Source organism: Schistocerca cancellata, chromosome 1, assembly GCF_023864275.1.
Source record: "Schistocerca cancellata isolate TAMUIC-IGC-003103 chromosome 1, iqSchCanc2.1, whole genome shotgun sequence".
Lineage (NCBI taxonomy): Eukaryota > Metazoa > Arthropoda > Insecta > Orthoptera > Acrididae > Schistocerca > Schistocerca cancellata.
Window position 1 is genome coordinate 978,831,710 of NC_064626.1, and position 16,547 is coordinate 978,848,256.

Consider the following 16,547-nt stretch of genomic DNA (forward strand, 5'->3'; position numbering starts at 1 on the left):
AGAATTTGAGTTGCGTTTCTCTAGTTGTCTTTTTGTTTAATTATCTTTCTATTGTTCTTCAGACACTCTGGACTCCTCCTGCTGTCTTACTCATTATATCAAAAGTGTAATTGTTGAAGCAGGTTAATGTAGCAGCAGTCAAAACGACATAGATGTGGAAAGTAAACTGCTTAATATTTCAAATGTAATCACCATAACTGTTAATATATTTACTCGACTGTTAGACAGTATGGTCAATGCTTTCATGGAAAAATGTTTGCGGTTTCCTACGGAACCATGATTGTACCCAGGCATGGATTTCTTCGTCCCAGGCACATCGACGGTAACGAAAGCCTTCCTTCAGGGCTTCAAAAGTATGTGAATCGCATGGCAAAAGATCATGGCTGTATGAACATTAAGGGCTTCCCTATGAAATTTTTGCAGTGTATTCGAAACAATCTTGGCAATATGTGGATCTTACCACATATTAACACGGTTGTTTCGACTAAGCTGCATATGTATCATTGTGAGGCCCTTAGTCATGTCGACAAGGATATCAATGGTAAGATTCGATGATGACGTTGCTGTCCTCTGGGGAAGTAGAATAGAGTTACAGGATCTGCTGAACAGAATGAACATCCTCATCAGTACATAATACTGGTTGAGAGTAGACCGTAAAAAAGACAAAGCAATGAGAAATAGCAGAAATGAGAGTATCGAGAAAGTAAACGTCAAAGTTGCTGGCCTTAATTTGAGGAAACGATTTCTGAGAATGTACGTTTCCTAGCACAGCATTTTTTGGTAGGGAACAGAAAAGAATCGAAGTTTCTAAAGAGAGGTGCTACACTAGAATGTTGAAAATCAGCTCGACTTCCGAGGCAAGGAAGCAGGAAGTACTCTGGAGGAGATTAGAATACATGGAAACCACTGACAAGAAGAAGGCCAGGATGACAGGGCATGCGTTAAAGCATCACGGAATAAATAACATCCTTGGTACTAGAGGGAACAGTAGAGGATTAAACACTAAAGTGGGTGGGTGGAGGGGGGGAGACATAGATTGGAATTCATGCAGCAAATAATTGAGGACGCAGAGTGCAAGTGCTTCTTTGAAACGAAGAAGTTAGCGCAGCGGAGGCATACATGAGAGGCCGCACTAAACCAGTCAGGACTCAAAAAAGACAAAAGACTAGGCACCTGTTAGTGCCTCCCAACAGTGAACCGCAGAACTCCTTCAAATCGCCCAAACATATAACACAATGAAGACGGAAAAAACAACAATAACAACAGCAGTGGCTTGTTACCTACAATTTAAGCACAGGATGTGTTAATTTCTGCTAAAATTATTTCTGACAGGAGGAATTTTCTCTTTTTTTCCTTTTCATCTAATTAATAACAGAAAATACACTATTAAAGCTAAGATGATACTATGTCACATCACTGTAACTACTTATAGTATTATACTGCACCTACTTACCATACAGAACTATAGCTTCTACTGCGCCCGACTAATTGAAACAAATTATAAGTTAAACAGTAATGAGACCGGCTTTTTCTCTGCTACGATTCAAAATGCAATCCATCGCACCCTGGTCCGTAGGTACAGCCTGGCATTTCCTTGGGCACTGCGGAGGGTGATGTTGTGGAATCTACCTCTTCCATTGTTTGTCAGTTTCCTCCTTCTCACGGACAACTAATCTGTTGGTAGAGAACATAGATGTTGCCGCTGAAGAGCGCAATTCTAATTCCTTGGTTGGCGTGTCTCGTCTCACGGCTGGACTTCTTCTCTGATGTTACTATCGCTGTGCGTCTGCCGCAACTGTTGACCACAATTGTGCACCTCGATCTCCCGTCGCAACATCCCGCAGTGCATCATACTGGGAGGGGAGGGGGGGTTGGCGATGTATTCTAGGATCCGCTAAGTTGCCTGGCAACGCACTGTCTCCTTTATAATCAGTCTTCCGTGCCAATGCAGTTTCCGCCAATCGGTATCAGTGTAAATGCCCATTTATGTTCACCATAAACAAGGTGGGAAGTTTATCTTCGCCAGTTCGAAGTCAGTAAGTGACGTAAGATCCATGACCCGTCAAGAAGTAACCGAAGTAGGCGAAGAAGACGAAGGAGAACTATGCTACTATGTTCTTCTGTTATTCAGCTGTAAAACATAAAGCGCTCTATGTAGACTGTTATGTCACATTTATGGGTCCATCTGTCAAACACCTGAATAACAACCATTTGCGGCGCGTACCACCGCGACACGTGCAGGAAGAGAGTCAGCGAGTTCTGGAAGGTATCGACAGGCATGTGGAGGCACGCCGACTCCAAAGCCGTGGCCATGTAACGTAGGTTTCTCGACTGAGAATCCATGACACGAACACCCCGATCGAGAATTCTTGGTTGCGTTTAAATGTGCTGTATTTGGTGGCAGAGGAGTACGGTAATCTTATCCCGTGCTTTTCAAGCCGACCACGTTCACGCGAGCTGTGTCCCAAGCCGCACTGTCCTGCTAGCAGTTGCCATCGGCCGAGAGGAAACAAACAGCATGTAGAGGTGGATGTGATCTCCAAGAATAGGTAAATACTTGCGTTGATGCTTTTTGCCCTCTAGAATGACGAAAGCGTCCAGGGGATGACGCCAAATCATTCCCAGTCCATAACAATCAGTCCTGTGGCCTCTAACCTTCCGACGATTGTTCCTGGTGTTTTCTTTCCGTCCGACTGACAACAAAACGGGATTTGACTGAAAAAGCCGGCAGTCGCTACTCAGTGGACGTCCAAGTGCGGCAATGGCGTGCAAATTCTAGCCGGACATTCGTTGAGGGGACACTGTTTATTCGTGTGGACAGTCAGTTGTTCAATATTTGCGCGTCTGTTCGCCCGTACACGTCTCTGCAGCTGTCGTTATATCACCCATTGAGCACCACAGTTTTGGCGGCGCTGATATTGGATGGCATCACTTTGCCATGCACGATATGCTTTAACCACGGCAGCACGAGAACAGTTTACAAACTTAGCAGTTTCTGCAAGGCTCCCACTCTTGACCCGAAAGCTGATGATCCCGCCGTTTTGGATATCAGATAATTCTTTTTTTTTCCCTAATTGCGATGATGACTGCAGTGTTTTCCGCGCCCCACTGACACGCATTATATACCCTCCACATCAAGTGCTGTGAGTGGTTATTGCACGTTGACGTCGAACATAGGCGGTGGTGACATTAACGTGACCGGACCGTGTAAATGTAACTGCTTCCGAATTTTCCATTGTTTATAATTTGCCGTGCTCTGGATTTGGGATTAAGTATGTTGTCGCGAATGACTTGTGGAGTACTGGCGGCTGTATGACGTAACAATGCGGCCAGGCGGTGGGCGGTGTCTGACAGCCGCTGAGCGGCGACCGCGGCAGATGGCTCAATCGGCGACTCGACTGTTCCTCGGGCGCCGGCGCCGCCGCACGCGATCTGCCGTGATGCGTCCGTCCGCTGCAGCCGCCTGGCACGCCAAGCCACTGTATAATGGCTCTGGGATTACCAGTAAACGCACTCCTCCAGGGCCGCTCACCAGCATCGATCTCCGTTCGTAAAAATCTCATTTACTTGTCTCTGAACTCTTCCCGCCTGGAAGCGGGGCGCACAGTGTTATAGGCAAATTGAAAAACAAATTACAAACACCACTCCACCTGCTAGCTATTATACCAAAAAGTTCTGATTCTGGGATGAATTACCGTAGCAGTGTACGGAGTCTCGTTTTTCAAATTATCCTTTCAAATGAAATGGAGGCCGCGATACTACGTATTTAGTTTCACCAGTGACGTAACATAAGAGCCGGCAAATCAATAGACGATGTCATCAACCATGCCCTACAATTGTTTATACTACAACTCAGAAGTACAACATGGCAATAATGATTGACATTGCGGGGACAATTTATAAACTCAGGTGACCCGCAATGTTTCAAAGGTTAAGTCATCTCGAGGTACCGCAACTGCCGTAAAGACAGAGTAGTCGACTGTCAGATGGACAGCCAGAAAGTAATTAAAAGAACTACCAAGCGCTGTCCTCAAGGGTCGATCTGCAACCCCATCTTCTGGGACGTAACAGTCGAACCCCTCCTACAACTTCCAGTTGGGGATGACAGGTCAGACCGAATTGTCTCCTACACAGATAACCTACTAGTTGTTGTCAATGCAAACAACAAATCCCAGCTAGAAAGAAAGCCAGTGGAATACTACAATCAATTACACTGTGGTGTCACAACAATAAATTCAGGATAGCCGAAAACAAAGCAACATACATATTACTGAAAGGATCACTCCAAAAGAACCCTTCAGCTAAAATTCTGGGCTCAAACATCAAACAAGCCCATGTTACGTGCCATTTTGGGGTACACATAGACGAGAAATTGAATTTCCACAAATATATAATGCTAACAACAGACAAAGCCGCAAAAATACTACATAAACTGGTGAGGCTAACTTCAAAACAGTACAGACTACCTATGCCAGTCATACGGACATGCTACTGTGCGCTCTTCGAAGCAATACTCAGCTTCGCATCTAGCACTTGGGCACACAGACTGAACCTGGTCAACAACAAAGCGTCAGTCAGATGAAGGTAGGGAAGTGTCCTAGCTTCGGCCTCTCTGGAACATTCGGCACCAACTCAGTGGGTGCACTGTATGTGGTGCTCGGAATATGCCCCATATACAAAAATGGTTCAAATGGCTCTGTGCACTATGAGACTTAACTTCTGAGGTCATCAGTCCCCTAGAAATTAGAACCTAAGGACATCACACACATCCATGCCCGAGGCAGGATTCGAACCTGCGACCGTAGCGGTCGCGCGGTTCCAGACTGTAGCGCCTAGAACCGCTCGGCCTCTTCGGCCGGCGCCCCATATATATCAGGATCAAATACAGAGCTGCAAGGTACAGGATAAAGCTGGGGGACTAGATAATGTACACACACACTAACTGTTGTACCGATACAGACGACACGTTACCTTAAAACATGGCGTCTAGATGTGTGGTAAGGTGAGTGTGATGTAGGTGATAAGGAACGTAGACTGCACGACTTTCTCCCGGTCGTAAGGGAGTCGTTGAGAATGAAACATACCGATCCCAGCCGCGGTATGGTACATTTCTTAACCGGACGCGGACCTTATCCCACGCACTTAAGCCGCGTGAGTCTGAGACAGAAACCTACATGCACATGCGAGGAAGAAGGTTCCCTAGAAAACACTGCCTTTTTCCGAGGGAAATACGCGAACAATAGACTACACAGATACATACACAGATATATACACAGCAGTAAGAGACGAACACTAATGTGATTAAGCGTGTTGACAAACAAACAGTATTTCACAAACAACACGTGATCAGTACCTGGGGACACGACATAACAGACATGCGTATATGCGACGTAATCTCCAGAGGGTGGGCAACAACACACCTATTGTCAGTGAAAGCAGAGAAAGCACCAAATGTTGTACACGGATGAGCACCTAAAGTTAATACATACGGTTAGCAATACTATTTCTCTACTACTAACCAAACTTTTTTGTTGTGACTGGCGGTCAACAGCTCGAACAAACCATTTCGAGTTATTCACTGCCAGTGACAGTCGGCGATGGAATTAACCATTCTCACCTCTGTCCTACCATCTTTTTATATTCTTTCTAAAACAACAAAATTTTATTTTTATTTTAACCATAAATTACTGTTGCTTTAAAAAGTATTATTCTCTGTAAAATGTTGTAGATAAATACAAAAGAAAAGAAATCTACAAAAAAATTAAAAAAGGAAAGTGCAGTATGTACGACCTGTTTTAAAACATCACGTAACAGGTCTATAGTTTGTCAGTTAATAATAAATAATAATGAACAAGTTGTCAGACTGCGGACTAGCCTGGTGACTATAACGTCATATCTTAGGTCATATTTTGAACCGTTACTCAAAGAGGCAAGGACTTAGTCCACTAAACCCTCAATTCCTCCTTCTCCACTCCTTGTCCACATCCCTGAAAAGTTGCCGTTCTCTAATTACCTTCCCTGAAATACAGGTGAGTGGAAGTGGTGACTGTTCGTCCTTCTATTTAAAAGTTATTTAAATTTCCTTATGGAGCTACACGGTGAACTACATTTCCAAATCCCCCTCCGTGTCCAACAGTACGAAGATCTAGTTGATCGGCTAGCCTGGTCTGAACTATAGTGGAGGGTTCCTCATTCTCTACTGATAGAATGACATTAGTCGCCAGTATATAAGAAGGCATAATTTTTTTGTACAGCGAATGAATCAATGCCGTCTTATATTCATAAGGAATCACTCTGGTGCCTCAGGTATTTTGCATAGAGACACTTCATTTATCTATGATTAATTGAACTGTTAAAGAGATTACGATCTACAATGCTTTAGTCACCACGTCAAAATCTATCGAAAAAGTCTTCTAGTATACAATTACATTTTTGATGCTACATCTGCACTTGACTTTCTAGGGTATTTTTTTATTGAATTTATTTAATATGTCATATTAAAACCAATTTCTGATTTCTTAATATTTACCTTAGAATTATGTTTGAAGTTGCCTCAAAGCACATCTCACCACCGCAGCTTTTTTCGTGTACTTGATTTTCGTGAATTTGGTTTTAGGGTCTTTAATGTAAATTCATTGAAGACATAACATTCATCTTTCAGTGTAACTATCATAGCCGTCATTGCGTCATTTTCACACTTCAGCAATGCGCCTTCCGAGGCCTTGGAGGAAAAAAAACCTCCATCCGGACGTCAGCCGGGTCTGCTAACCACTTCGAGCCGTCAAAACACGCACTACAGCCTCTTGTATGTTATTCTTGTCAGCAACTTGGATGCATGAGCTGTTAACCTAATTGTGTGATAATACTTGCAGTTATCAGCTCTTGCAGTCATTGGAATTGTGTGGATGATATTTCTCCGAAAGGCAGATGGAATGTTGCCAGAGTCATACATTCTACAGACCTAGGTGAATAGTCGTTTTGTTGCCCCTTCCACCTATTATTTTAGAAATTCTGATGGAACTTCGTCTCTCCCTAGTGCCTTATTTGATCTTAAGTCCTCCAAAGATCTCTTAAATTCTGATTCTGATACTGGATCCCACATCTCTTCTAAATCTATTCTTCTTCTATCATGTCAGACAAATCTTCCTCTTCATACAGTCCTTTAATGTACTCTTTCCATCGATCCACTACCTCCTCTGCATTTAACAGTGGAATTCCCGTGGAACTCTTAATGTTCCACGCTTGCATTTAATTTCACCGAAGGTTACTTTGACTTTCCTAAATGCTGAGTCAGTTCTTCCAACAAACATTTCTTTCCCGATTTCTTCACATTTTTCATGCAGCCAATTCGTCATAGCTTCCCTGCACTTCCTACTTATTTCACTCCCCAGCGACTTGTATTTCAGTACTCCTGAATCGCCCTGAATATTCTTGTACTTACTTCCTTCATCAATCAACTGAAGAATTTATTTTGTTATCAGTGGTTTCTTCGCTGTTACCTTCCTTGTATCTACGTTTTTATTTCTAACGTCCGTGATTGCCTTTTTGTAGAGATGTCCATTCCCTTTCAGTTGTACTGCCTACCGGGATATTCGCTATTGCTGTACCTATAGCCTTAGAGAACTTCAGGCGTATCTCGCCAATCTTTAATACTTCCGTATTCCACTTCTTTGCGTATTGATTCTTCCTGAATAATCTCTTAAATTTCAGCCTACTCTTCATCACACCTAAATCGTGATTTTAGTCTATATCTGTTCCAGGGTACGCCTTACAATCTAGTATCTGAATCTCTGTTTGATCATAATGTAATCCAGCTGAAATCTTCCCGTATCACTCGGTCTTTTCCAAGTATACCTCCTTCGCCTGTGGTTCTTGAACAGAGTATTCACTATTACTAGCTGAAATTAATACAGAACTGAATCAGTCTTTCTCCTCTCGCATTCCTTGTCCCAAGCCAATAATGTATTGTAACCTTTTATTCTACTCATTCCCTTACAACCGCATGTCAGACCCCCATGATTGTTAGATCCCTTAACATACTATATTACCCTTTCAGTATCCTCATACACTTTACCTCTTCATCTTCAGCTTGTGACTTCGGCATGTATACCTCGACTATCGTTGCCGGTGTTGATTTGCAGTCTATTCTGATAAAAACAACCTTGTCACTGAACTGTTCACAGTAACATACTCCCTGTTCTACCTTCCTGTTCATAACGAATCCTACTCCAGTTACATCATTTTTTGCTGCTGTTGATATTACCCTATACTCATCTGACCACAAATCTTCGACTTCTTTCCATTTAACTGCACTGACCCCTATTATATCTAAATTGAGCCTCTCCATTTCCATTTTCAGATTTTCTGCCTTCCCTACCACGTTCAAACTACTTACATTCCATGCGTCGACATACAGAACGTTGTCCTTTTGTTGGTTATTCAATGTTTTTCTTGTGGGTACCTCCCCTTTGGCACTCCTCTCCCGGAGATCTGAAAGGGGGACTATTTCGGAATCTTTTGCCAATGGAGAGTTCATCATGAACATTTTTCATTTACAGTCCACATGCCCTGTGGGTACACGTTATGTATTATTAATGCAGTGGTTCCCGTTGCCTTTTGCTTGCAGATGCCGTTGATATTTGCTGATTCTTCCACCTTTAGGGGCAGTTTCCCACTCCAAGGACCAGAGAATGGACTGAAATTCTGTCCCCACCTGCACCCTCTTTGACAAAGCCCTTGGCAGAACGAGGGTGACTTCTTATCCCGGAAATACACTCCTGGAAATTGAAATAAGAACACCGTGAATTCATTGTCCCAGGAAGGGGAAACTTTATTGACACATTCCTGGTGTCAGATACATCACATGATCACACTGACAGAACCACAGGCACATAGACACAGGCAACAGAGCATGCACAATGTCGGCACTAGTACAGTGTATATCCACCTTTCGCAGCAATGCAGGCTGCTATTCTCCCATGGAGACGATCGTAGAGATGCTGGATGTAGTCCTGTGGAACGGCTTGCCATGCCATTTCCACCTGGCGCCTCAGTTGGACCAGCGTTCGTGCTGGACGTGCAGACCGCGTGAGACGACGCTTCATCCAGTCCCAAACATGCTCAATGGGGGACAGATCCGGAGATCTTGCTGGCCAGGCTAGTTGACTTACACCGTCTAGAGTACGTTGGGTGGCACGGGATACATGCGGACGTGCATTGTCCTGTTGAACAGCAAGTTCCCTTGCCGGTCTAGGAATGGTAGAACGTTGGGTTCGATGACGGTTTGGATGTACCGTGCACTATTCAGTGTCCCCTCAACGATCACCAGTGGTGTACGGCCAGTGTAGGAGATCGCTCCCCACACCATGATGCCGGTGTTGGCCCTGTGTGCCTCGGTCGTATGCAGTCCTGATTGTGGCGCTCACCTGCACGGCGCCAAACACGCATACGACCATCATTGGCACCAAGGCAGAAGCGACTCTCATCGCTGAAGACGACACGTCTCCATTCGTCCCTCCATTCACGCCTGTCGCGACACCACTGGAGGCGGGCTGCACGATGTTGGGGCGTGAGCGGAAGACGGCCTAACGGTGTGCGGGACCGTAGCCCAGCTTCATGGAGACGGTTGCGAATGGTCCTCGCCGATACCCCAGGAGCAACAGTGTCCCTAATTTGCTGGGAAGTGGCGGTGCGGTCCCCTACGGCACTGCGTAGGATCCTACGGTCTTGGCGTGCATCCGTGCGTCGCTGCGGTCCGGTCCCAGGTCGACGGGCACGTGCACCTTCCGCCGACCACTGGCGACAACATCGATGTACTGCGGAGACCTCACGCCCCACGTGTTGAGCAATTCGGCGGTACGTCCACCCGGCCTCCCGCGTGCCCACTATACGCCCTCGCTCAAAGTCCGTCAACTGCACATACGGTTCGCGTCCACGCTGTCGCGGCATGCTACCAGTGTTAAAGACTGCGATGGAGCTCCGTATGCCACGGCAAACTGGCTGACACTGACGGCGGCGGTGCACAAATGCTGCGCAGCTAGTGCCATTCGACGGCCAACACCGCGGTTCCTGGTGTGTCCGCTGTGCCGTGCGTGTGATCATTGCTTGTACAGCTCTCTCACGGTGTCCGGAGCAAGTATGGTGGGTCTGACACACCGGTGTCAATGTGTTCTTTTTTCCATTTCCAGGAGTGTATTTGGCCGCCAAAATAGTTTATTAACCATAATTGAAGCGTTGGCGGGTTTAGAACCTGGAGTCGTGGACGTTTTCATCACTAATTGAAGACGCTAACCCTAGACCACAAGTGCAGAGTGGATGTGGACGTGTTAGATGACGATCAGTTTGGCTTTAGGAATGGTAAAGCCACCCTCGAGGCAATTCTGACGTTGCGGCTGATAATGGAAGCAAGACTAAAGAAAAATCAAGACATATTCACAGGATTGGTCGATCTGGAAAAAAGTTCGACAATGTAAAATGATGCAAGGTGTTCGAAATTCTGAGAAAAATAGGTATAAGCTATAGGGAAAGGAGGGTAACACACAATACGAACAATAGCTAAGACGGAATAACACGAGTGGATGACAAAGAACGAAGTGCTCGGATTAAAAAGGGTGTAAGACAGGGATGTAGTTTTTCACCAGCCTCTTCAATCTGTACGTCGTAGAAGAAATGACGGAAATAAAAGAAACGTTCAAGTGTGAAATTACAATTGAAGGTGAAAGGACATCAATGATACGATTCGCTAATGACATTGCTATCCGGAGTGAAAGTGAAGAAAAATTAAATGATCTGCTGACTGAAATGGTCTAGTAAGTACAGAATATGGATAGAGAATAAATCGAAGAAAAAACGAAAGTAATGAGAAGTGGCACAAATGAGAACGGTGAGAAACTTAACATCAGGATTAATGGCTACGAAGTAGGTGAAGTTGAGCAATTCTGCTACCTAGGCAGTAAATTCTAGCGATGACGGACGGACCAAGGACGACACCAGAAGCGGACTAGCGCTGGCAAAAAGTGCATTCCTGGCCAAGAGGTCTACTAGTACAAACATAGTTCTTAATTTGAGGAAAATATTTCTGACAGTGTACGTTTGAACCATACAATCGTTTCGTAGTGAAACATGGACACTGGGAAAACCGCAACAGGAGAGAATCAAAGCATGTGAGATGGAGTGCTACAGGCGAATTTTTAAAAGTAAGTGGACTGATAAGGTGAGGAATGAGGTGGTTTTGCACAGTGTCGGCGAGGAGAGGAATATGTGGAAAACACTGACAACGAGAAGGTACAGGATGATAGAACACCAGTTAAAACTTTAGGGAATGACTTCCATGGTACTAAAGGGAGGAGTAGAGAGCAAAAACTGCAAGGGAAGACAGATTGGAATACATACAGCAAATAATTGAGGAAGTAGGTTGCGAGTGTTACTCTGAGATGAAGAGGTTGTCACGGGAGAGGAATTCGTGGCGGACCGCATCAAACCAGTGGCGTCGTGTTCCATGTGCGGGCTCCTCGTCACAAGGCTGTTCGTGATGTTTGGTGTAACAATCATTATGTGAATAACTGAAAAGATGAGTAAACTACATGACTTAATAACATTAGTAAAAACTCACAAAGAACCATATAACTCAACGTTATTTTAAAACTATATTCCTGGACGAAATAGGAAGGTAACTTTAGTTTCATGTGTAATGGAAAGTTAGCCAAGCACTTCCGGAGTTTCGAAGTCGAATATGAGCGGCGGCTCGGCGTAACAGCTCTTGCTGCAGCGCCGATCAAAGCCACCTGTGGCTACTTGCAGTGATTGCGTTGCTGCTCGCCTTACAGCGTCAATCAAACCCACCTGCCAATAGTTGCGCCGTGACTGCTGAGGCCACAGCTGCTGCTCTCGCTGCCTACTGTGTTCCTGTAAAACAAGCGACTGGTATTCGGTAGCTCTCTAAGCGAGTCCTTTCGTCCTGCTACATTCTAGTTTAAAGATGAAATTGCTTTTTTTGTACATAAAGCCTCGCAGCCTATACACAACTTTGGAATGGCGGGTCTCAATTACCAGTAGTTACACTTCATTGTGTTTCTATCTATATCCGGTGAAAAAAGTAAATAATAGTGTTCACTAGTTGGTTATTATAGTATGTATTCTTGAAGAAATGCTACTTACCATCCCGAACACTGATATTACAATAAAAGGCTGTCGTCAGTTAAGGACATCTAGTACCGTGCATGAGAGACACAATTTCTATACGCTGCAACCTAAAAAGTCATTTTCTCGCTGAACCCTGAAACACGTTTCTACATACATTACTTGAAAATTGTTAAGGAACAGCGGACACCTGCTAAGAACCAACAGGCAGTTGCTAGGCAAAACTGACAATTGCTAAGCAACACCTGACCAATGATAGTGTAAGGAAATGTAGAGGGCGGGACGAGTTAACTACAACTTAGCCTCTGCACAATCGCTTTGCATGCATTCTATAGTTCATGTAGTATGGTGTTTGACGAAGGTTGTGGTGGAATTGCTTAGTGCGACATTGTACGTATTACATTATCGTGTGGGCAAGACATCATTTCAGTGCTTACGTTCATGGACGAACAGTTGTACGGATCGAAGGTGGTCGAAGTATTACTATTGTGGCCATTGAAATGCGCGTGTTGAAAAGTATCATCTCACGATTAAAATATTCCGCTGAATATGGGAGTGATTGCAGATGCACCACCATACCGGAAGAGGATCAATAGGTATTCCCAATGGCGAAACGAAAAGACGTCACACACCTAGGCAGATCGCTGCAGACCTTGCAACAGTTACCGGTACACGTGTCTCTGACAGAACCATTTTGCAGCGATTAAATCAGGCTGTTTTGTAGGATCGGAAGCCTGCTTCATTCATCCCAATTCATCGACGCCATCACCAAGAAAAAGTTCGTTGGTACAAGAAGAATGTTTTGTGGTGTCAGCCACTATGATCCAGAGTGACATTCCGCGACGAATACCGTATCACCGTGGCCAAGTGTTTCTAGCTATCAGTTAGCGTGGAGAGAGAAGGGAACTCGTTACACACCACAGAATGTTTATGAAGGTCATCGGTACGGTCTAGACATTATGGTGTGGGCAGGAGTTACTCACAGTGGCCGAACACCACTGCATATCTTTGCGCGAACTACCGATGCAGCACAGTGGTAGTGCAGGAAGATTATTCTGCATCATGTCCATCTGTTTAGAAATGCAGTGGAGCTCGACTTTCCGTTTACAGACGACAATGTCCGCCCACACAGGACCTCTGAGATGATAGACGTACTGAAGAGTGAAGATATTAAACGTATGGAATGGTCTGCGTGCTCCCAGCTCCTAAACCCTGTGGAACATGCCTGTGATGCTCTTGGTAGACGTGTTTCTCAACGAACAACCACTCCCCGAATAGAATAAGAATTGAAAACGGACTTCAGAAAGGAGTGGGACAATATCCTCCAACGCCTCCTCAACAGTTTGGTAGCCACCATGAATAAAGGTGCAAAATCCGCATTACTCACCGAGGAGGGATTAGAGTCTGATATCGACCCTCTTGTTGGGAGTCTGACTTGCGTCAAACATTAATGTTACTTGTCTCTGTTATCTTGCTTCCCCAAGCGGTAAAATCTGTACCAATTTTGGTACAAATATACCACTCAACCTCTATTACGTATGTAATGAGTTTCATGTCGTCCACCATTGATTGTGATTATGTCTCTGTTCCTTAGCAGTTTTGAAGCAGAGTATCAGAAAGTATTTATTTTGTAACTTATTTCGGAATGACGACATTTTTGAGACACTTAATTGTATTAGTACACCGTTTTCTCCAGATATTAAGACAACATTATTTTGTGTTAATCTTGGTTGGGCAAAATATTTCTTTCCATTCGAATTTGGTGTTTCTCCATTTTTGTGTCAGTGTTATGACCCTTCCTGTTCATCTACATCCTCATCATTACCACTGGTTAATCAGCGTACCATTTGACTGCGTCATTGATGCCTGTGAATGGGATCGAGTACGATGCTGCCGAGCTTAACCGCAATTGCATCTCTTGCTTTCAGTTCCCCTTCTTAGAAAAACTGCGGAGTAGCTTAGACGTACCATAGCAGCTTCAGTTACAAACGGCGATGGTATGAAAATACTTCTCATACAGGCTTGTGAACTATGTACAAAATTTGCCTTGATATTTACTACAGAAGTGTATTACCCCGACATCATTGTTCGTTGTGATGTTCGTGTGAAGTCTGGATTCAAAGGTTAACTTGATTAAAATATTATTTCCAATGTGTTGTGTATTCATAATGTTCATAAAGTAAATTCTTGTTAACATTTTTGAGCATACAGTACACTAAACAGTATTCGTATTGTGAATGAAGTAGTTGTGGTTATGTGCTTTTATTACTTTCCATATTTTTCCACATTATATAGCACATAGAATCCATACCATTCTGCAGAAATTTTTCACAATTCATAGACGAAATGAGGACAAATGAACTCTTCGTGAGCGGGTGAAACATATTTGCACATGTCTCACTCTACCGTGCAAAGCATCGTCCCGTCTTCGCGTGACACTTTCATACCCGACAAATTATCATCATTCTTGACACCTTGTAATGCTTGTCTGCCCTTATGAATTTAAGATCCTTACTATTTCACGTCAGTTTAATTTATTTTCAATAGATTTTCATTTTCATGACTTGTAGCCCTCTTATTTACGCCGTATATTCACATTGACTTTTAAATTTCTTTTTGTTGCAGCACATTTAAATAGCACCCAGTTTCTTCATTGTCTGTTCTCGATCCAAGCAATATGACATCGATGCAATACTATGCTGCAAAATCTGGAAACTTGTACCTTGATACCATACTGACAGAAAAAATTTATACATCAAAAACAAATTAGTATAGAGTAGCGAAATTTCTGCATTACATTTGTCTGCATATCACGTTTAAGTGATTAACCTTGCAAGTTCACAGGTTAACGTAAGAGCGAGATAAGCCATTGAAAGTGCTGGTACACTAGTAACCAATGTAAGCGCAGGAATGTTGAAAGTAAGCGTGCACACGTGCTTATAGTGGTTGCCCAGGTGCAGGATGTCAGTTTGTGGGATGGAGTTCCACGCCTGTGGCATTTGGTCGGACAGTACAGGGACGGTTAATGCTGTTTCTGGATGGCGCTGGAGTCGTAGTCCAATAATTTCCCCTATGTGCTCGATTGGAGACAGATCTAGTGATCGAGCAGGCCAAGACCAAAAGCTGACTCTCTGTAGAGGATATTAGGTTACAACAACGGTATGTGCGCGAGTGTTATCTTGTTGGAAAACAATCCCTGGACTGCGGTATGTATGCGACCATTATCTTGCTGGAGACCTTCCCCTGGACTGCTGTTCATGAGTGGCAGCACAATGGCCAGATTGATACAATGTTAAAGTCAGGGCGCATCTGATAACCACGAGAGAGCTCCCATTGCCATAAGAAATTGCGCCCTAGGCGACAAGTCCAGGTGTTGGTCCAGTGTGTCTAGCACACAGATAGGTCGGTTTGCAGGCCCTCAGATGGCCTTCTTCAAACCAACACACGAACATCAAAGGCACCGAGGCAGAACCAGCTTCCGCCAGAAAACACGAGAGCCATCCCTCCTGCCCTCCAATGAGCACTCGTTTGACGCCACTGACGTCGAAAAAGGCGGTGGTTTGGGATCAGTGAATCGCACGCTACAGGATGTTTGGCTCGTAGCTGTCATCGAAGTAACAGATTCGTAACAGTTCGTTGTGTCACTGTCATGCCAACTGCTGCTCAAATTACTGCTGCATATGCAACACGATGCACATGAGCCATACTCTGAACATGATGGTCCTCCTCTCTTGCGACCCTACATTCTCGTGACAACCGCTGCCAGCAGTCATGTAAGCTGACTGCGTTCTGGCTTCCTGCAGCATCACAGAAGGAATATCAGGTTCCTCGTTGCCCTATTACACGACCTCGTTGATTCAGTGTTGTGGTGATAATGGCGTCTTTAAAAGCATTTTTGGCTAACTCACCACGTTCAATCTCAAAGAGTAACTAACGCTCACGACTGTTACAGTACGTGTTTAAAGCAAACCTGACATGCGTCCTTACAATGGCGCTACTAGCGCCAGTCTTATGCGAAATTTGAACAGACGTCATCTTACGTCTAATTTCTTTTATCTCACAACTTTTTTGTGTTGCAATGTTAGGAAGCCATCTGTTGTAAGTGAACATTGTTTCACTGACAGCAATCCGCGACCAGTGCAAAAATTGTCTTTAGCATTTGACGATGCAAATTATGAGCCGTAAGACAGAAATTAAAGTTTCAACGGTTCTGGATGTTTATCGCAGTGTTTCGATTATAATTAATCATTATGAGAATCGTTGGAGAATGTTACAACTATCACCATCATTGTTATCTCACTCAGCATTGTTGTCGTAGTCATAGTGATCATCATCATAGAGAAATAGAATTAATGTTACACTGCCTGAAAAAGAAAAAGAAAAATATGCACCGTGAGGCGAGGAGGAAA

The 16,547-nt window shown here is 44.1% G+C and overlaps 1 protein-coding gene across 1 annotated transcript in view; it reads left to right on the forward strand.

Annotated features, from left to right (window-relative positions):
• The window catches only part of LOC126088454 (discoidin domain-containing receptor 2-like), a 764,950-nt gene that overhangs the window by 679,129 nt on the left and 69,274 nt on the right, over positions 1-16,547 (forward strand). The gene's annotated exons all lie outside the window — the stretch shown is intronic.